This window comes from Megalopta genalis, chromosome 16 (genome assembly GCF_051020955.1).
Source record: "Megalopta genalis isolate 19385.01 chromosome 16, iyMegGena1_principal, whole genome shotgun sequence".
NCBI lineage: Eukaryota > Metazoa > Arthropoda > Insecta > Hymenoptera > Halictidae > Megalopta > Megalopta genalis.
This window is the reverse complement of record NC_135028.1, coordinates 667,132-690,579: the sequence shown is the minus strand read 5'-3', so window position 1 is coordinate 690,579 and position 23,448 is coordinate 667,132. Positions and strand designations below refer to the sequence as shown.

The 23,448-nt window shown below is 43.7% G+C and overlaps 1 protein-coding gene across 3 annotated transcripts in view; it reads left to right on the top strand.

The window, feature by feature from the left end:
* Positions 1-23,448, top strand: part of NLG-5 (neuroligin 5) — a 219,125-nt gene that overhangs the window by 2,168 nt on the left and 193,509 nt on the right. The window lies entirely within an intron of this gene.

The window sequence follows — 23,448 nt, the reverse complement described above, 5'->3', positions numbered from 1 at the left end:
TCATTCGAGCGGCGTTGTATCTTATGCTGCTGTAAGTGTTCACGCTCGAATATAATCGAGAATTGAAAATAACAATGTGAAAGCAAAGAAAAAGAAATCGTTTTATTGATATTTATCATTTACATGGGATTGTAAGCTAAGGGGTTAAGGGGTCAATCGAGGAAACATGTGGATCCGAGTTCGCACTTGGATTTTTATTCCGAATTCTTAGCGTTCTTTATCTCGAGTTTGAGTGACGCGTACAGAGCTTTTCGAACGCGATAATTAATATGTAAACGTTACCTTTTAGCAACACGTTTCATTGTAAAAGTAACGTTTATTGTAGGTCGCTCTGTCAATTATGGAAATTATTATTTTTGCTTGGACTTAGTGTCTTTTCAAGTTGTGCGGACGTGTTGTGTGTTCCTTATAATAATATGGCGAATTCGGAGATAATTATGGCAGAAGGAAGAGAAATTAACGAACGTTTATACTATTTATATATCAATCTATATATCATTCACGAAATTTAAACGATATCGAGCCCACCTCTGAAAATCTAACGAAAGCACGTGCGCTATATTTTTGCTAGTAGTGCGAGTCTTAAATTAATCCGCCACGTGTTTCGATATGAAAATACTTGGCGCGTTGCACGCGCTGTGAATTTTACAAATCCAGTGAAATCTAGACGCTAGCAACAATTAACTGCGAGTTAAAGATTAGATGCGATCGAAGGAGCCGCTTCGAATTAGATTCGAAGTTTTCGCTTCTAATTTTCATCTTTTCCTGCGGAACGAAATTCCAACAAATCGAGAAATATTTTCGACGGATATTGAAATTCTGAACGTTTTCCGTGCCGTGCTCGGGATAAATACCTCCTGGATCGATTACACGCGGTATAATATTCTGCTTATACGTATTGATCTCGTTCTATAGCGTGCTCCAAATAAATCATCTTATAACCTGATCCAGATTCCGTTCAGGCTGCTTGAAATAAATCATGCTATTATCTGAGCTTCGTTTTACGATGTGCTTGGTATAAATCACTTTGTGATGCGGTTATATCAGATATTTCGTTTCTACGGATTTTCGGCTATAGTTTTGTTTCGTATAAATCATCTTGTGATCTGATTAAATGACACATTCCGCGCTGTACATAATCTTCTCCGTCGAAATTAACGGACTGACAAATATTTTTTCCCCTCGAGAAACATTTTTCGAACGAACAGGACGCCGACAAATTTTCTAGAATTTCGCGTTATTTAATTAACGTCCGTTGCAACGAGCAAAAATAATATTGTAAATTACGTCTACGAAACTTATTTTCCATGAAAAATAAAATTTTAATCAATATTTTCCGATTATTATATAAACAAAAATATTCTAGAATTTTATTATTTGACGAAAGTCATTATTAAACTACGACTACACAATTTATTTTTCCATTAAATCCAAATTTTTTTCATTTTTGCAATAGTCATAGAAACTTCCTAAAATTTTATTTTATAGTAACATCGATTAAATAAGTATCGCGAGGGCAGAGAATGCGTCCAAATATTTAAACATTTATTGCTTAAATTGCATAGATTTTTCGGCACGCGTGTACATCGCCCACGGAGATTCGTGCTGTGAATCATAATGATCGGATATCGTTTGTTGTCCGACCATCTGTTGCTAGGAAACATTTTCTCCGAATAACAGAACTTCTGCTAACAATAAGTAGAACGTTGACACGGTGCGAATGCTAAGCCGAAAGAAGCTTTACACCGTAGTATAAATGACGAAATTCTTTTCACTTTCGAAGTTTCCTTTTCAAGCTAATAACTTTCACTTTTGATTTCCCAATCTCGAATATTGATATCGCAGCATGTGTGCACCTACCGTGCACTGTCCCAATATTCAGAGTGTCCTATACGCGTTTAACAGTCCAAATACTTCTGTCGCGAGTTACGAGCATCGAGAGGTGTTAAGAGAACCAGATTTCTTGCAGTTATCGGTCGGAAGTCATAGTTTCCACGATTTTTAATCGTTCGGCGACTGTAACTACAATTTGGATCATGTTTTCACTACCGGTGTAAGCTACGGATGCTTACGAAACGTAATGTTTTGATATTTTTTTTGTTATTTCAACAGATTATAATTTTTGAAAAAATTCGTACAGACATTGTTTGGCAAACCAGTCGCCCTAACCTCTAAAAATCTTCGAACCCTTTGGTTCGATTTGTGAAGAGTTGTTTCGTTTCAAAAGTTATCCGAATATAATATAATAATATAATAATATAATAGTATAATAATATATAATAGTATAATAGTATAATAATATAATAATATAATAACATAATAACATAATAACATAATAATATAATAATTTAATAATATCATAATATAATAAAAGGAGGTTCCATAAAAATTAAAAATTAAGCAACGTGATTTTCGTTCCTACGACAACCGACTTAAATACTTAAATAGTTATTCACAGACGATTTTGTAGTCTTTCGATGAATTATTTAAACGCTGTTTCGATCGGCAATCAATACGATCGTTATCTAATAAAAAATTCTTTCGAATGAAATTGTCTCCTGTTGAAAAAAGATTATAAAGGTCCCTCGAGCCTACCAATAAGCTTCGTGGGGGGGGGGGGATATATTTATTTCGTTGTTCGAGTTATTGTTTAAGCAACTTTATCGAACGTATTTGGTTCATTACGAAGAATCGATTTTCACGTTAGTTACCATCTACAAATATCGACGTGTCGACGTAGATCGTCGTAATTCTTGCGATTTGGTCGGAATGATTTCCAATGCAGAGATACGCGCTCGCGATTAAATTTAAATAGGTAAACATCACCGCATCGATCAATCAGTGCGGCGTAATCGAACTTAACGCACTAAATGCGCGATATTCAATGCGTGATTCGTTCGAAAACGTTTATAAAATATCGCGAATTTTGTGCGTTTCGTGTCGAAAATGACTGGATCTACGTCGAAACGATTGAAACATTTATAGGATAAATAAAAACATTCTTATGTTATTTGCAACTAATTAAAATGATTAAAAACATTTTCATTTCGCATAAAACTTGAAAACGGTGTAACGATATTATTAAGTTATAAAAATTGTCCGCATTGATTACTAGATATTAGAGCTACAAAAGTATTTGTCTCCTTTTTTCAGAATTTTAATTAGTTGCAAATAATACAAGAATGTCTCTATTCTCTCCTTGACTGGAACGATCGATGCTTGACTTGCTGAAATTATTACAGGAAGCAATTTATTTCTATCGATTATTACGTTTCTTACGAACGAGAAGTTTTTATTTTCCGGAAAAGTCCGAAGAAGGGTTAATGATACGGTGGAATCGTCTTTGGTTGTTATTCGCGAATGAGGATTTTCTCGGTTGTTTCCGGAACGGGAGTGGAACGGGCAACCTTGTTTACCAGACGGGGCGCATTCTGTCGTGCGCCTATACCTTTTCCAATATCGAGAGTTACGATTCGACTGTCTTCAATTTTCCCCTCCATTTCGATTGGCCTTCCCGAAGTTTCTCGGTCGCGCGGCTCGTTCCGCGATTGATCGAAAGTGGACCCCTTTTTATCGTCACGAGAATAAGGAGACCGGTGGTCTTCGATTATCATTTTAAATTTGCGACGATACTTCGTCGTCTTCCAAAGGGTTCAAAGTACATTTAAGATTTATACGCGAACATATTGTTCATAAATATTTCAAGCGATATATGTCTCCCTTACTGACGCTCAGATTGTCCACTAAATTGGATTATTTGGGAAGAGGAGACACTATTATTATTCGAGCCTTGCGGCTCGTTTTTATAATTGTGGACAATTTATAACTATAAAAATAAACCGGAAAGCTCGAATAATCGTATCTCCTCTTCCAAAATTGTCCATTTTTGTGCAGTTAGAGAGAGTCAGTTAGGGAGACATTACTGTACTACTTCTAGCAGCGCGAGAGATTTCGAAACGAACAATTACGAACTATGATAATCGTTTCAATTGCATTTGCCGGAATAATAGCATAACCAATTCCTGTTATCTGAAGAGATTGGTCGCTATTGGTAAACATCTTCCATTAGTTTCCAGATCGGATCAGATCCGATTAACGCAACAGCGCAAATGTGGCCTCGTTATCTTCGATCCAATGACGAGAGAACATTGCTCGCTCTTACAATTTCGGCACACACGAATTTATGTTCGAGATATCTGCAAGCTCGAAATATCGATATCGTCGAAAACACTCGCCAAAAGAATCACTAAACAATTCCATGGTGTTTAATAATAATTCTTCTGTGGCATTGCCCTCTAGAAACCGCCGATGCCGGGACATTCTACATACAGAGTGTCCTAAAATTATTTATTATCTATTATCGATTATTATTATTAATTATTTTGTATCACAAACGGGAAATGATGCCTCGGAGAAGATTTTTCTAAAGGAAAGATTTACTTAGAATGACCTCGGGAACCCCTAATTTCCTTGTATAATAATTACTTTATTATATCATTTCCATGTATATAATAATTTCGGGACACCCTCTATATTTCAATGGTACAATTTATATCTCCCATTGCACAAGTTCCGCAGAAACGAAAAACTTCGTGCAGGGTGCCGGATTAATCGCAGCAGCGCGGATCGTTCGATTCGCAGAATCAAAGGCAATCTTCTAAACGAGTGGTCCGGTCTTTCCAACGTAAAATTCGATCTTCTCATGAATCGTCTCATCGGCGTTCACCCCCGAAAGGCTGCCGGTATTCCGCTGAAAATATGGCGAAATAGTTTGCTGAGGGCGGTCGGGCGCGGTGGGTGCGCGCGTTAAAGGGGGAGGGCATGGATGGCGGAGCGTTTCAGACAACCTGGAAATGCACTCTGTTGCGTCGCGCTTTGCATATCTAGACATTGTATATATCAAGTTATCCTTTGTACATCGCGACTGACGGGGAACTGGCTTCATTTATCTTGCTCCCCTTTACATATAGAGCCGCGCACATGTGCATCCGATCACTGTCTCTCTTCTCTTTCCATCTCCTTCTCGTTCTCTCGCTCTCTGTCTCTCTCTTCTCCTATTTCTCTTGCCTATACACGCGCGCGCACACTTTCACATCGGCGAGGTCTATTCTCTTGCTCGTGATTTTTCAACCGGACGATCCTTCACCGCTGGCACTCTGATTACGTTTCTACGTTCCCTGAATACCGGCGGCGGTTATACGCATAACGGGCCACGGTCGTCCCCCCGGTCGAACCGGAAAATTGCGAACGTGAAATCGAGAATGTTGCCGCGAGATTTTTCGCCGCCTTTCGTCGGCCATTTTTCCCGATCGATTTTAGACCGCGCCGGCGAAAAATGTTCCGACGATCCTTTTGTGCGGCCCGCGCGGACTGGGTGATATGTATGCCGCCGTTGCGTTGCGCCGATCGCCGACTACCACCCTTCCCTCCCTCCCACCCACAACCGTCAATCCCCTCGCCGTTCATTTGGAATATTCTGTACGTTTCACGGGGCACCGTGAAATAGCGCGCACGCATCCCGGGTAATCGAGCGAATACGGAATGCCTTTTGTTGCTGTTTAATTGTTGCTCGATCGTCATAAGAGAGAGGGAGAGAGAGAGAGACGTCTTTACCAGCGCTCAGAAGTCTCAGAGGTCTCAGAAGTCGATCTCGAAAGTCGCGATTCGAAAGGATTTTTCAGCGCGGTGGAGCTTCATGCATCCCATTTCTTCCGCGATGCTTCAATAAATTTTGATCGATCGTGTATCTTTCGGTTACAGTTACTCAATGATCTAATTCCTCCCACGAATGCTCGATAGGGTTCGGATCGGGGCTTTGAGGCGGCCATGGAAGCAAATTTATATCGCTGCTTTCGTATTTTTTGAAATATTTTTCTTACACTTTCTTTCGAAATGCTGGAGACCGCGACAATTCTTTTCAGAGATTCGCCATTTGCTCGACGCGATATTTCGAACAAAAGACACGACACGACCCGACAGAGACGCGTAACAATGCCTAAAAATCGAAGGCGTGAACGTGAATACTCGTTTTCCTTGCAACAGTTTATAGTCTCGGCAAAAAACCACTGCACACACTCGGCAAATCGTAAGAACATTTCACAGCGTGCCCGAACACAGAATTCCGCGAAGCTTGTCGATATTAAAAAATCTGCGGGGAGCTCAAAGAGACGAATTTCACGTCGGCGTTTGCCTAATACCGAGCGCGGCGGCGACGCGGGGCGACTCGACGTCGCGGCGGAGGGTTAAAATCACAGTAAACACTTTTCCGCGGGAAGATACTCGTCGCGGACTCGAAATAACTGTCGCCCGGGGCGAAGAAAAATACTTTCCTCCCGGTAAGTGGAATTTCCTGATGCGCGGTGCCTAGGTGCCCGTGCAAACAAGGCGAGAGAGAGAGAGAAAGAGAGAGAGAGAGAGAGAGAGCGAGCGCGAGCACAGGTGTGCACGCGACGCACCCCGAGCCGACTTTGACTCGAAATTGAACGTCGGATAATTCACGCGGAAGTAATTGAACGTCCGCGATGGAAAAAGACGCGGCGCGCCGGTAATAGCGGGGCGTTGCTTGAAAACGGGACCCGGCTCTCGAATATTTGCACGAGGAAGGTTAATTCTTCGCCGTTCAAAGGCTTCAATTACTAGGCCGTGCATGCGTCGCGCTAATATTTGCGCGCCAGCCGCGATCATATCCCGCGAATTCGTGTTTCATCGTCGAACGCGCCACTCCGCCGAACACCGAAGATCCCGGCTCTGTCTGCGACCGGCTTAATTAGACACGCACGGTTCCTTAATTGAGTAATTGACGTCTGCGCGATAATCGAAAGCACGGCTCGCTGGCTTGGATCTCGCTGAACGCAGCCTCTCTCTCTCCCTCTCTCTCTCTGCAGCTCGGAATCGGCGAATTTTTTTTGGCGAGAAATTAATTTCTCAACTTTGACCTTTGGGAAACGTTCTTTCTGTGAGCTTAACCCTTTGGAACTTTGATAACTGAGATGTTACTTTCAGCAGATCACTCTGTAACTATATGTATAGTATATAGCTATTATAATATAATATAAATGTAATAAATATAATAAATATAGTATAATATAATAAATATAGTAAATATAATAATTATAGTATAAATATAATGAATATAGTAAATATAATATTCTGAAGTAAAAATCTTCAAATTGAAGTTTAAATATTCGAGGCAAGGGAATGAAAATTGCACGCACGCTCGCGGACAATTGATTAATTTCGAAACGTACGTTAATTTTCATTGTAATTTTATACGCGCCCGTAAATTGAATATTTTGAAATAATTATGAGAAACCTTATCTTCGATGAAATTGTATAAAAATCGATAAAAAATTTGCACACCTTTTAAAAACGGAATAACTTTTTAGAAAATTCGACCGAACGACCCGAATCATTTCGGACGCGAATTTTTTCGAATCCATTTGGAACGAACGATCGACGGCGCGAAAACAGTGCGACCTTAACGCGTGCAGAGGTGATTACGTTGACACTTGGAAAATGCGGTCGGACATTTTCCGGCAGCGGAGCGTTACGCGACTGACGAAGTCGATTGGAATTTGGAAGAGCGATGTGCATACGCGGGATGCGAGCAAATTAAAGGGGCCGTATAATGGACACCGGAAACGCGACCCGGTTCCAATAATTGCGCGCCGCAATTCTGTCTAACAAAATTTATTTTATTTAAATTAGTCCGCCCTGGCAGCGCCGATGTAAATTAGTAGATTAATTAAATAGATAATCGTAGCACCGTTGTTCTTCGTTTAATCCCATTTGTTCGTGTATCCTGGTTGCTCGCATAATCGCCGCTTCGTTCAGGCGAACCGAACGGCCAACAGTTTTCTGCCGTTCGATATAAAGCTGGTAGAGTATTGCACGGGCGCACAATGAGACAGAGATTACCGTAGGATTAATAACAAGTCTGAGTTCGAACGAAATAATCTAGGCCGCGGGAAACATTGTAATATCAACGGATTATTTCGCGCAAGTTTCTCCATCGGAAAGTGAAACGTATCGTATTTGTTCCATGTATGTATGTATTTGTGTTCCGTTTACCTCTTTGCGCGTGTGTGCGTCGATTCGAAAGCGTGTTTACGAATCGTATAATTTATAATCTCGGCCACGAAAATTCGAAGAAAGCTACGAAATTATTTTCTTTACGAAACCGTTACATCGATCCGAAACCTAATTCGACGACGTAACTCGCAAGGCGGTATTACCCCAACTGTTACGGTTCGATCGTAATAAAATGTCGCGCAGAAGTAGAGCACGAAAACAGATATTCGACGGGTATTTTTTTATGACTTCGTGTTCCCAGCCGCCGAAATTGAAAATGGTAAACCCGCAACGTGATGTATCCTCGAGATTATTCGAGAGCTGATTCGGGGGATTATTCACGAAAATATACAAATATATATATAAATATACAGAGGTGTAAATATACAAGTATACAAATATACAGATATATAGATATAGAGTCTCGTCTTGTCGACGACGCGTACAAAAGTAGAGCTTCCGCCAGATGCAACAGACAACGGCGATCACACCTGGAGGAACAACATCGTACCACATTTTTTAAGTCGGCGATTCGAGGAGGAAATCGTGGCACAGTGTCTCGAAGATTCCGCGGTTCGAGCGAACAGCTCGCGGTCGCTCGCGGTCGCCGCTGGCTAGAGCGGAACGGTTCGTGATCGCGAAGGGTGGAAGTTCGTTTCCGTCGTCAGCCGGGCGTTTCGTCGAAGAGAAATTCACTGGCTGTCGTCTCCGGCGTTGTCGGCGTCGCCGCCGAGGGGAAAAACCGTGGAGCGAGTCTTGTACATCGGCCTGTTCCCCGACACGATCAAAATGGATTGAGTCGCGCGGCGGAAAAACGCGGCCGCGGGGACGAGCAGCCCGCTGCTCTCTCCCGCGCGTCCTATATCGGTGCTCGGAACATCAGGTGGCCGTTGCGAGCCACCGGGATTCCTCCCGCGGAGTTTATGCGAGATAATTTCCAGCGGCCGAGCATTCGTCAGTGTCGGCCGGCCGGGAAAGAAGCTGTGTAATACGCGGAAAAAGTTTCCCCGGTCGCTTGGACAACCGGCGACCCCTTTGCTCTCCCTCGATTCGACGGCTTTCCCGCCGAGCTTCTTCTCTTCTCTTCTCCTCCCTTCTCTCCTCCCTTCGCTCACCCGATCCGTTAGACCAAGGCCAGGAAGGCTGTTAGCCACGGAGGACTTTAATCTTTCATTCCTAATGTCCTCTCTCCGCGACCGACGTGTCCACCCTGCTTAGCCCTCTTCCTCGCCCCTTCCTCCACCCTCATCCCGGCTCTTCGGCGAACCTGTACTTATCTCGTTCCGGGTGATTTTTCTCTCCTCTTTCCTCTGTCCGCGAGAATTAACCTTTGCGCCCGTCGCAATTGGCTCGATTAACGCGTCGAGCGCCGCGACGGACGCTAATCTTCGACCACGCGCATTTCGTAATTCGGCTTTAACGCGATGGATTCGAGCGAATGCGACTTTACCAGGATTTTTAGAGCGCGACAGAGCTCGGGTGGCATTCGTTACGGACGATTTGAAGTGTTTATTTCGTTGTTTGTTTAAAGGATCGATCGTTTCACCGAATTTGTTCCGAAACAGAAATGGCCACGTTGTTTATTATAATTATAGAAATACGGTAATGTCTCTCTATTTGACGCTCAGATTGTCCACGAAAATGGAAAATTCGGGGAGATGAGATACGATTGTTCGAGCCTCGTGGCTCGTTTTTTATGGCTATCGATTGTCAACAACTATAAAAACGAGTTGCAAGGCTCGAAATTGTCCATTTTTCTGCACAATCCGAGCGTCAATTACGGAGACATTACTGCAATAGGCGCGCCATCGATAACAACGAATTACTAGAAAGAATTTATTTCGAATCTTATTCGGCCGCTGAAGTAATCAGCGAAAGTAATTGTTCGATAATTGTTCCACTCTATTTGGTCGGCCGATGCTTTCAGTAATAAATTACCGGTCTCATTAAATCACGTCGGCGACCAGGGTTCATCTTTTATCGAAATTTTTCCGTGAAAAACGGCTCGAATATGTTCCAGACCCGATATTTTCAATGCGACAATGCGTCGACCGTTCTTCGACAAAGAGGCCGAAGAATGGGGATTACAAATTGCACCGATCTCTGCCGATGGGCTGACCGCGTTTTGAGAGATGGAAGGGAAATTGATTTTTTATCGCCGAGCGAATAGCACCGTTCCCGCGGAATTCTGGTGTTGGTTTCGCGGAAGCGGCGAGTAGTATTGTTGCGCTCGCTCGCTCTCTCTCTTTCTCTTTTTTTTTGTTGGCCGGAGGACACAGAGGAAATTGCATTTGGGAATGTATTTTAGATCCGCTGAATCCATTAAACCGAAACATTTACGGTCCCTTCTTTCGAACGAACTCTGTTTCTTTTCCGCGCTCGGCGCGCTTTCGAATCTGCTCCCGTATTTACCGGATCGACCGCAATGTTTAGTTAATTTGGCAAAGCGATGAATTCGTTTCGTGATAAAAAAAACGATGGCGTTTTCTATTAACGCAACTGAAACGGAAATGCTCGTGAAAGCCACGCTTTCACGCATGATTGGAGCGGTTTCCAGTGAAAAGAAAATACTCTCTAATTCGTGCTCGGATTGCGCACGAAAGAGGACTATTCGGGAATAGGAGACACGATTATTTGGGTCTTGCCACATTCTTCTTGTAATTCTTGACGATTGGAAGCTGTAAAAATGAACCGAGATCTGCGAAACGCATTTTTTTAATTTTCCTTACGAAACGAGAGCTTTTTTACTTGTTTTTTGTTGCTCCAAGCGATAGCAAAATTAGGGAGAAATTACTGTATTTAGCAACGAAAAGACGAGATTTATCGCAGCAACTTTTCGTAGCCTTCTCGTACCTCGCGCGTGAACGTAAAAAAAGCGTCAACGAAACATTATTTAGTTTGATCCGAACGATCACTTTCCTCGAAAATCTGTCGACGCTCTTCAATCTCCGCTGTTCCGCAGACAACGCGTTGTCACATGCTTCGCGGCTTGTTGACGATGAGTGATCACAGGTTCGCGCGTTCGTGATTTCAAACCGGGCCCTGGCCCCCCGAAAAAGCGAGCTTACGCCGCGTTACCGGAACGTTTCAACAACTTGAACGAAGCCAATCGCCCCATCATCGGGTCATCGCGTGACCCAATTCCGGAGAACTTGTTAACGCGTGACCCGTTAGCAAGAATCAGGTGCTTCACAAATATTGCGGCGGCGCAAAAAGCGAACGACGAAACGAGGATGCTACAGTGTGTAATCAGTTTTGCGAAGACGGAACAATTTTACCAAGGTGGACGACGCGAGCGGAAAAATAATAGAAACGACGCGGAAGAAACGGATTTCGTTGCTAACGAAACGTTTTAATCCTTTGCACTCGAGTGGGGCGCCACTAAAAATTGCTATACTATTTTTTAAAATAATTGTAATAGTTTATATCTGAAAGACTGTTAAAATTGCAAGTTTTGTACTTGCCAATAAGCTTCCATATGCATAAATCGCAATAAATCATATAAAACAGAAACGTTGTAGATCGGAAAATATGTTTACAATATAATTAAAATAGCTTCGAGTGCAAAGGGTTAATAGGGTGTGCTTTTACGTCTGTTAGAACGTGCGAGGTACGTGATAATTTATCCGAAAAGTCGTTTGAACAATTGATACGTTGCGGAGCATAATGCTCGCGACATTAAAACATTTCGATGTATCCTACTTCTGATATATGCATGCACAGTAATGTCTCTCTGAATGACGCCCAGATTGCACAGGAAAATGGGCAATTTGGGAAGAAGAGACACGGTTATTCAAGTCTTGAAGCTCGTTTTTATATTTCTTGACAATTTGTAACTATAAAAATGAACCGCGGAAGGATCGAGTAATCGTATCTTCTCTTCCTAAATTGTCCATTTTTGTGGACAATCTCAGCGTCAATTGGAGAGACATTGCTGTATTTACGCGATTTATGTACAGTGTGTCGTGTAACCAGTGTTATCGCATGTAATCGCATAGAAGCAGATTCTACGTCAACAAATAAGTGAAAAAGAAGAGATAACATTCTTTCATTCGAGGCTCCGTTTTCGAGAAAGCTCGGTTGAAAAAGATGCGTCAAATGGGCTGTCCCCGAAAAGAAAGAACAACTCGACGCTTTATTTCTAACAAAACACATTTCGCTCGAATAAATGATGATTACTGTACGAGCATTTTTCATTTCTATCGCAACAACAGTTAGGATAAGTACGCCAATAGCTACGTATATAGCAGCATGAAAGTAACGCGGATGAAACTCCGCTGGTACCATGAATATTCACGCGTCCTGCTGCAACATACATAACTGATGAAATAGGGGTCCGCGTCGGAAAAAGGAACGCGAGCGACGATCCCATAATCGTGCCGAGTAAATTGAAACGTATTCGGAGCGGAGAAAATCCCTCGGAAGAATTCTCTACTTCGATAAATATCCTTCGGCGGCGGTAAGGCCGTTCAAAATCGGCGTCTCGACAAGCAGCAACCCTTAGTCGCTCATTAAACGAACGTTCTTTTCTTCTTCCTCCCTCTCTCGCTCTTTCTCTCTCTCTCGTTCATTCACTCTCTGACTCTCGTTCTTTCGCTCTCTCTTGCTCTTTCACTCTTTCTCTCTGGCTCTCTTCGTGCGAGCGTTTTCGTGGTCCCAATTAAGGTTGCAGTTCCACGCGATGGTTCGCTTAATCTCCTCCTCGTCCCGCGTTTCTTCGGCCGTTCGAGATTACCGGCGGAAACTAGGGGGAAGCTCGGGAAGGTAGGGCCGAGGGGACAGGTTGAACCGACTAAGGGTTTTGAACGTCACTGGGTCGGCCAATGGTTTCGCAATGCTACTGCGATGGTTTTTAATGCGAATTGTCAAGAACTATAAAAATAAATCGCAAGGCTCGAATAATCGTATCTCCTCGCCCCAAATTGTCCAGTTTTGTGCGCAATCCGAGCGTCGGTAAGGGAGACATTATTGTACTCGGAATGTCTCGTTTCAAAGTCCAGCGGCGCATGTAGGGCAAGCGTGTGGGTATTACCGCGGACGCCCCAAATACTGCGGTATTTTATGAAAACGGTAAAATCTTGCATACAGCGACCTGTAGGTGACACGTTTCGTTTTTTTCGGACGATAACAACATTCGAGGATTCGTCGCGTTCAATTTCCAATTGTTGAATTTATTATAGTTGGTAATTTTATCGCGAGGGATATTACAAGCTCCGATGGAACTCGTCACGGTCGTTTAGATCCAGGGTTGGTCGCCCTATTTAACGGTCTTATTAACACATTTCCACGCGACTGTGCCATGCGCCCCGGCGGCCGCAACGGTGCTCGCGCGGAAAATTTGAATCTTTTCGAAAAATCGCGATTGTTTAACGCTTTATCGAACAATCGGGTCGCGCGCGATCATTTCGTGGAAAGACACGACGCACCGCGCCCTCGTTAATTGAATCTATTTTTCGGGCACGAGCCACCGCGCATTAATTACTTTTTAAGAACCCGAGCGCGCACCGAAACGTGTATTTAATTATCGAACTTATTTAATTAACGCGTTTGTTCCCGTAAGTTGTTGCCGAATCGATGTTTTAATTATCTGTTCCGCGCAGCTCACGGAGAAACATTTTGTCCGATTCGAATACAATTTGAAAACGATTCCCGGTTACCGGCGCTCATAATTAATTTTTCTGGCTAAATAGGATGCCGAATGAAAACTTGCCTTTAGTCCAAATTTTAACGAACCTTTCGCATTTTATTGTACGATTGTTTCGTGACACGTATTGTTCGCAGAAATATGCCACAAATGTACATTTCGTTGAAGTATCAAATTTAATTTGTTAACGATATTTTAAGAAATCGGCAGTCTCTTGATCGCATAGAAATTTCTCGAACTCTTAATTTTGTTCATTTCTTAGTAACATTTTAATGCAATATTACGACTGTACCGCGGATCATTGCGCAAAATAAAAATTGTCGAAAAGAATCGTGTTTTCAAAATTGCATTATTCTCATAAATACTGCACAAAATCTGCAGTCCAATTATGACATCTAACTAAAGCTCTCGATCAATAAAACTCGACTGTAAATATCTTCGCTTCGATTGCAATTAGACGCTCGCATTTGCTAAATAAAGCGTTCGGTCGAACGCGTCGATGAACGAATAAATAAATCTCATTGGAGCGCGGTTACCGTGAACGTGAACCGAACAACTGGGCCGTTAATTGGGAAATGACCGCGACCAGGGACCGTTCACCTTAATTCACGAAGTTCGCGCGTCCGCGGCGCAAAGTTGCGAAATGAATTACCGTTTCGGTTCGTCCCGTTCATGATTCGCGGAATGGACGGCCGTGTCTCGGTAGTTCGACAGGGACCGGCGAACTATTTTATAACGATAACGGCGAAGTTCACGCGCGTTGCAATATTCATGCCGCAATTTCTGTGAGAGCAGCTCCCGCGTAACGCGATATCGCATTACTCCGCGGATAGCGATCGTGTTGCCCGAAGATTTTACACCGCGACGGCGCGCAAGATGGTGTTTCATTATCGAGCTTCGAATAGAGCGATATTTCAAGGATATTATGATCATAAATTAAGACCGGTTTTCCCGGCTGGCCAGAAATTTTCCCGTTACTTTCTTAACGGTTCCATTGAGAGCTTGACGCGGACGGCCGAGGCGCGCGGAACTTGAGAGACTGAAAATTACTACGGCTTTCCGCCGAGAATTATGGTTTTCCGGAGAAACGCGGACGCCGCTGTTATTATTCCGTCACGCCTGGAACGCGCTATAGTTTCAGAATCGCGAATCGCGAATCAAAATTAAAACGCCGACCGACCGTGAACCGACGCGCCGCGACTTCCGAAGCTGTCGCGGCGTTTATCGATCTCTCTCTCTGTTTCAATTTTATGCCGTCGCGCAGACCGTGTTTCTCAATTTTCTCCTACGAAACGTTCCACGCGCGTGCACCGGTTCGGCTCGAGACTTCGTCGAAGCTGAAAATGAATTTTTTAAACGCATTAGCCCTGGCATATTGCTTTTCGCGCTCGTACAATTACTTGGTGATCGTCCTCGCACGTTTCCGACGATTTTTGGCGTACGGACGTCGAGGATGAACAGATTTTTCGTCGCAAAGTAATCTCGTAATACCGTTGAAAGATTTATCTTTCGTTTTTAGCTGGAGTAAGGTGGATATTATTAGCCTCGCGGTTCAATTTTATATTAAATTTATATCATTTTTGTGTCTCATTTTATATGTTGTATTAGATTTTATGTCTTTATATTATTGTTGACAATTGAATACTGTAAAAATGATCTCCCTAAATTGTCCAGTTTTGCTTCCAAGCTGAGCGACAATTAGGGGGAATTTGGTACACGTTGAGCGGCAATTGGAGAGAGTTTGGTACACGTTGGGCGAGAATTGCAGAGAACTTACTCTAACTTCTTCAAAATGAAACCTAGCGACTTGAATATATCGATAACTTAGAAGAACTGACTTACTATACCTAAAGAAACGTTCTCTTTGGAGATTTTATTCTGCTCGCGCTTGGGTTTGTAAACGATAACATTCCGAAGACGATTGCGTTATCTCGCTAACTAAATTCTTCTCGATCCAGAGTTGACGTAGCATCATTCGTGACTCGAATGTTCGTAGACCGTTGTTGAAACCGCGCACCCGATACATTTTCCACAGCAGAATAGAACTCGTACTCGTACATCGCGTTGTTCAACCTCGTTCTACCCTCGGGTCCATAAAACATGAAGTTCGCCAATCGAAGAGAGCGGCTCCGAGCTCTCGAGAACGGTGCGAAGATATCTCTTGATACAATTTAATATTAATTTCCTTTAACGAGACACTCGGCGCCGAGCGGGGGGGAAAGCAAAGCGGGGATTGTATAGCTCGAGTACTTGTTACCGTCCGCGCTTTGGTCGCAGCGTAGGATAGAGGATCGGGCCGCGTGCAAAATCTTGACGGAGTTACAAAGATAGCATCGGCGACGGGGAGACTATAATTGAACGGCGCGTAAAGGGTTTCTCGCGCGGCGACGGCGAAGGGACGGACGAAACCGACGCTAACGTCCCTTTGACGCGGGACGAAAACGACGCCGCCGCCGCCGCCGCTCGAAAAGGGCGAGTGCAGGCCCGACGACGATAATGATTTATTAATAAGCCGGGGATGGCCGACAAGTATAACGTCTCAAAGAGGGTGGGAAAGATGGACGAAGCGAATGAGAGAGGGAGAGAGAGAGAGAGAGAGAGGAGTCGGGGGCGGATTGGTCTCCATGGGAGTCAAAGTTGTCTTTGTGCCATTGCCGAGACGCTTCCTTCCTCTATCCACGGCGACGACGGGGAGACCCGGCAGCAGACTCGATGCGCAGAATGCCAGAGATGAAAGAGAACGAAGAGATCGCCCCGGGGATTCTGAATCCGTGGTATATAACGCGCGTCTTACGCCCTCGCAACGGTTAACTTCATATTTGTCGTCGGCAGGTAAGGTAATGCGAATATACTAGGTTTCCGGCTAAACTCCGAGGATTAATTCTTTGTCACCGGGGGGAATGCTTTTTAAGGGATTCTTGAATCACGGCGCGACGAGACAATGACTCTTACCGTCGGGCCCACCATCTTTCTGCAGGCTTGATTACTCGGTTTCTGTTCTTGCCGGTTCGCGGCGAAACGCGGCGCGGATGATTAAATTTTCACAATCCCGTAATTGTACGGTCTTTAACGGATTGCTGGCTGTACCGGGTGTCCAGAAACGAGTGCGAAAACATCGGATACGCGATGGGGATTTTATAGTCACCGACTATAAAAACGAGCAAGGCTCGAATAATCGCATCTCCTCTCTCCGAATTGTTCATTTTTGTGCGCAATCTGGGCGTCAATTAGAGAGACATTACTGTGCATGCATATATCAGAAGTAGGATACATCGAAATGTTTTAATGTCGCGAGCATTATGCTCCGCAACGTATCAATTGTTCAAACGACTTTTCGAATAAATTATCACGTACCTCGCACGTTCTAACAGACGTAAAAGCATACCCTATTAACCCTTTGCACTCGAAGCTATTTTAATTATATTGTAAACATATCTAAAAAGACGGTTATTTTGAAAAATAGTATAGCAATTTTTAGTGGCGCCCTAGAGTCAGTTAGGAAGACATTACTGTACCCTGCGCTTAATAACATTTGTGAATAGCATTGTTCGCACTATTATTAGACGGATACGTGAAATCTGAAGCATGTCGGGCCGAGATTTGTTTGCGTAATCACTTTCGAGACATGATCCAGAGAAATTCGCAGTCTTCGGCCGAGTATTCGGAAGTAGTAAACAGCTCGACTCGCTTTTAATCCTGCGAGTGTTTGCGAATTTCGTCGAACTTCGTAGCTCGAGATGATTCCGACGGGGCATTGTGCTTCGAGAGTTGAGAAGTCCTTGAGAGTTCGTCTTGCTCTTCCACGTACCCGTCTCCGAACTTACACGCGGAGTCGATTTCCGCGCGACTTTCTCAATCGATTCGTCCCGTGGAACGAGCGCCGGGAAAGAGCAGGGGCAAGAAGGCGACTCCGGGATATTTTATCCGACTTCGGAACTATCGGAATTTTGAATCGCGGGGCAAAAACCGTCTTCCGTCGCGCGATCCACGGCGAGACGATTAAAAGACGCCGCGGATTTGAGAGAACTGAGAAACGTCGGGGACGCTTTGTTTCGCGAACGTGGTACAAGACACAAGAATGCTTAAAAATCGACGCCATCGCGAAAATCAATCGCAGCAATTTCGGCCACGCGAAACATTCGAAATAGAAAATACGTTTTCGGAATCGGCCGATCGATCGCAACACGAATTTCGGTTCGCGTGTTCCATCGGTACAGCTATTTTCTGAAAGAAATACGCGCGCGCATAAACATCCGCGGTCTAGCCATTAACTTTTATACCGTCTGCAGACCTGTTTGAATTCATTTCGCGTGTACATAAACTCTGGTACCATTTTTTTTAACAGGCGCAAGCGTTTTAAAACGGCCTGGAATTTCCCCACGGTTTTCATGCGGAACAAATATGTAATACTTTTAATTTTTCCGCATGTAAGAGCACTGAAAATTCGCCACCAGACCGGGCATTACAAGAATATGTTATCTTTTGGCTGCAGCTATAACAAGAAACGTGAAATGAACGGATTCCAGAGGCATTCGCTTGCAACTTTTGCCAACTCGAAAAAGAAAAAAAAAGAGAGATAGAGAGAGTCGGCAGCGGGTAATATGGCGGGTACGCGCATGCCACAGGGGAAGACGGCGAACGAAATGCAGGGCTTCTTGCATAAACAGAAAGCAATTAGCAAAAATACGCGGGAAATATGCGGTACTGGCGGGAGAATATCAAATGAACGGTGCCGTGGAATGATGATAACGTTGGAGCCCCGGAATGCAATTAAATTATACGCATGAAAATAAATTAAACGATTCGTGCGGCTCCAGGTGCGTGCAATTAAACGTATCACCGACAAAAAGGTTACGACTGTAACTATACCGCGACGTATTACCGAATTCCTACATCCTTTTCTTTAATCTCGTTGCAAAGTACGGGGCAAATTCTCTCCAATTGTCCTTCGGCTTCCAAACGATAATGCACAATTTGGGAAGAGGAGACGCGATTGTTTTTATAGTTATAAATTGTCCGCAACTTCGCGGTTTTTCTTACCCGACTCGCACTCAAACAGCCGCGCAACAAATTACACAGTCGTAGGACGAGCACAGAGAAATTCACGGCAACCCGAAATTCGGCATTTCCGGGAGAAACTGCCGTGCAAGCAATCATCGTCGATTCAAAGGTGCGGCAATTTAATATTCCCCCCGCATTACCCGCGAACCGTCTTCGAATTGCTCTTTTATCCGGTTTTCGGGGCTCGCCTCGTGTTCCAACCCCCGTGGATATTAATTTGCTCCTTGCTGGAGGGGATGCACCGTGGCAAAGGGTCGACGCCGGCGCTCGCATCGCGGTCCCGCAACGAAACAAGCCGGTGGAACGGAAGCTAAGTCGCACGGCGAAAGCTGCTCGGCGAACTAATTAACATAATAAACTAACCTGCGGATGAAGGCTCGCTTTTGTACACAGCTTGGCGGGAGGGGAGCTCGGCGGAAGCGTGGTCAACGATGCCGCGACCGTGATCGGAATGAAGGAGAAGGCCGCGCGACGCCACGAAATAGTTGTCCCGTGTTCGGGGATGAAACGTCAATTAACGCTAAGCCAGTGGTGCGAGGGGGCGGGGGGTGTGCTCGCGAGAAACGGTTTCCGTGCCAGGGAAATTCACGTTCCGCCTTTTTACCGGCGTTCGTTACCAGCCGTTGGAACACGGCGACTCGCGTCGACTTCCGGAGGCTCGAGGGGTTCCTCGGCAAAACAGCCCTGAAATTAGCTCAACTTCATTCTCCTCGTTTACTTTGATGAACGGACGCGGTTATGTTTAATCCTGGAACTGGGTCGGCTGGTCGTCGTCGTGGATCCATGCCAGTCGCGACTGTTTAGAAGAGACTGGCTGTTTCGGGGGTAGTTTCGTATGGTTGTTGGCTACCCTAATGGACGAGGGACAGAGAGCCACAGAGACGGTGGGTCAGCTTGATTTAAATTCAAGGAGACAGATTTAGTGTCTCCAGGCTGGATAGCTGATCTCGATTTCGCAGAGCTACTGCTCAATTGCCGAATAAGGGCGAGATACTAAAGTCGAGAATTGAGACGCGTGAAAAGCGGAGACTTGAAACCGGTATCGCGGCGATAAGAAAACGATATGTCTCTCTAATCGACGCTTAGATTGTCACAAAAATGGATAATTTTGGAAGAGGAGACACGATTGTTCGAATCGGTAATTATAAAAACGGGGCGCAAGACTCGAAAATCTTCTACTAAATAATGAGCCAACTAGACATTCGAAATGTCATCTCCTTGCGTTACAAATATATTTTGCATCGCGTCGAAGTTCGTCTTACTGTTCAAGACGATTAAGAAAGATCTTCGACAGACAGTTAATTTCGTAAGCAATCGTGTCAGAGGTCGTAGGACATCGATCGATGAAACAAACGTCCAGCTCGAAAGATTGAAAATCGCGTCAACGTGATTTCCGACGAGACATCGATCTCGGGATTCCATCCGAGAGGCATCCGGCTGCTTGATTTCGCGCGAACGATCCCCTTAACAACGGTGGAACGTAACCGTCCCCGTCGTTGATTTAGTTTTAACATGCCTGACGAGGCGGAAGATATCAAAAGCCGATAGAAACAGATCGTTTCGGGCGGAGAGAAAAGTGGTAGGAGATTACGTGCGAATACCAGGGGAGAAACTCGTAAACCACAATGACCGTCGGCCGGATCTCGATATCCCGTGGTCTGAAAAGACGAACGAGGGGGGCAGAGAGAGAGAGAGAGAGAGAGAGAGAGAGAGAGAGAGAGAGAGTGAGTGAGAGAGAGCGGGGGTGAATGCACGGGGCAAGAGTCCTCGTCTGAAACAAACGAAATAAAAAGAACTCGGTGGATGGACGGTGGCGGCTGTCCTGTGTTTAAGTGAAAACTTCAAGATACGAACTGTGTGCTGCGGGACCGTTGGGTGGCTAGAGGGACGCGGAGGGGCGACGGGGGTGGGCTACTGAAGTTGCAGGGTAGCACTTGGAACACGCGCGCAATTTCCTGAAGAATGTTGCCGCGCCGCGCCGTGATTCGGAGACGGGGAAACTGTTGCAGGCCGGCCAACGGAAAGGCCAGAAATTACGGCTCGCTGAAATCACAGGGATTCGGATTTTTGCTCGTTCCATTCGACGCCGATCGCTTCGAAGCAGAAGCGCGGCGTCAAACGGCGTTCTCGGTTGTCGCGTAGACGGTCTACTTTGTCATTCGATATCCGTCTTTGACGGAGCAGAGTGCATCCAGAGTTCGAGAATACGTTATCTGCGAACAATTTCGGTGACGAAAGTCCGAAACAAAAACGCGTTACTCTCGCAGAGAGTCGAAAAATACGGACGGAGCGATACGCGGCGACTCCCATTAATATTCGGACACTTTTTAAAACGCGATGGCTTTTTTCAAGCCGGAATAAACGATTCGAATTTTTTCCAGACGATAGAGGGGCTAGTATAGTAGACAACGAGTGAACTAATTTTGTAGAATTTTGCTATTAATTGGAACGAGTGGCTGTCGCGTATCGTTAGCCTCGGGTAATTAAATATGAAGGAAAAAAATTCCATGTTGAAAATGAATAACAAACATCGTTTAACGTGTTTAACGTAACGATAACGAAGATATTATCGTTGCGCTGCCATACGGAATGTTTATATTTCGACGGAATACAACGCGGACAACGAGCTCGTCGATATCGCGGCGTATTTACGAGCGAAATAAAATGATTTCGCTGCGTCGGACAGCTATTCGGATTCCAATTAATTAAGGAAGAATCGAAGAACCGAAACATTGATTGGAAACGCTAAAAGACGCGGTTGAACTTTGCGAACGTTCGCGGTATAATTCGAGAAAGAAAATAATTGAGAGAGAGAGAGAGAGAGAGAGAGAGAGAGCAGGAAAGTAATTCGTGAACTATTGCATCGTTACAGAGGTGCACAGGCTGCATCCGTTTCACTTAAAACTGCAGTGCCGCGGCCGCGGTTACCTTCGCAATAGAAGTATTTTCATTATTTTCTTGTTGAAAAAAATCTCTCTGCCTTTTACTCGGCTAACAATGTAGATGCGTTTTCATTAATTTTTCATTCGAACGGGTTTTCCATTTTCATTTCGACGACCCACGGACACGTCGTTTTTTATCAATTTCGTGAATGCGCGGTGTCGCTTTTTCGTTACTCGACTATGTTTGCGCTCGAAGTTAACGACTCACAATTTTGTACTTCGATGATCCCTGTTACGAAGATTGTCGCTTCGATGACGTCGAAGACTTTGTGTTTCAAATTTCAGATTGTCGGAATTATTATATATTATATTAATGTATATATATTAATACTGTATATATGTTATATTATGCTAATTATACTAATAATATACGAACTATAATGTACTAATAATATACTAATAATATACTAACTATAATATACTAATAATATATTAACTATGACATACTAATAATATACTAACTATGACATGCTAATAATATACTAACTATAATATACCAATATACTACTAACAATATAATATTATACTAACATATTAATATATAATATATAAATACCCAGAAAATTTGAAAAGTGACTAACGTTTACTTAGTAACAAAGCGAAGAAGCCACCTTTTATAATTGAATTTCGTAGTTGCCGTATAAAATGCAGAGGAAACGTGTTTTAAATAAAACGAGAATTCCAGCGGAAATGAAAAATTAATTAAACGAAATTAGCACGTGTCGCTCTGTTTAAATAAATGCAGTAAACACGCGCGTACTATTTCAAACTTATTAAATGAAATTAACGAACTAATTTCTTCGTTAGACAAACCGAACCCACGATTTAAAATATATATACTACGTGTATCGTGTTAATTGTATAAAATGATATTATTAAACATTATCTCTTTCGGTCGATCCTCGAGGATTCGTTATCGGTATCCGGACCGATTATCGGATCGTTTGCACGCGTATCCCTCGAAGGAAAAGCCGGTTTGGCTCGGTGATCCGATGATAAAATCATTTCAATTGCAAATACGTTTACCGGCGTATGAAATTTAAATACACCAATTAGCCGGCGTAATTCTTTTTCAGCAATGGAACGCTTCTTGGCACCCCGCGAACACATCCCCGTTTCCGTTATGCGTGCGTTCGCGGCGCATTAATTATTCATGCCAGCAGCACCGCCGAGGCTGCCGCACTTTTTCCAGCCTCCCTGTTTTCTGGTTCCTTCGCGATCTTCGCGTGTTCCATCATTCCTTCGTAGCCGCTATCAAACTCGACCGGCTTGTTTCATGCGGAAAAATAAAAATAACAACCCGCAACAACGCGAGTTTCTTTCTCGAGACGTTCGAGTAAATAGCGAGCTGAAAAGAACCGACCGCCGGAATTATTATTCGTTACCGGTCGTAATTTAAGCGGACAATTTGACGGCAAAAATATAATTAATGTGACACGGTCGATGTAAATGTTAACGGTAAATTAATATTAATGGTTAAGAGCGAATACACGAGTTACTGGTACGATGATTTTCAGAAAACAATGTAATAGTAAACTCTAGAATTATAGATATAATAGTGAAATCTAGAATTTTATCAATAATTATATTGATTACTACTACTATTACTACTACTATTAAGTAAAATGATGCACCCCACATAAAAAGTGCAAAGGAACAGATTAATTTAAGTACGGATAAACTGTCCATTGAATGTGACTGTTGGCCATTTTTAAAAAATGGTAAAACCGT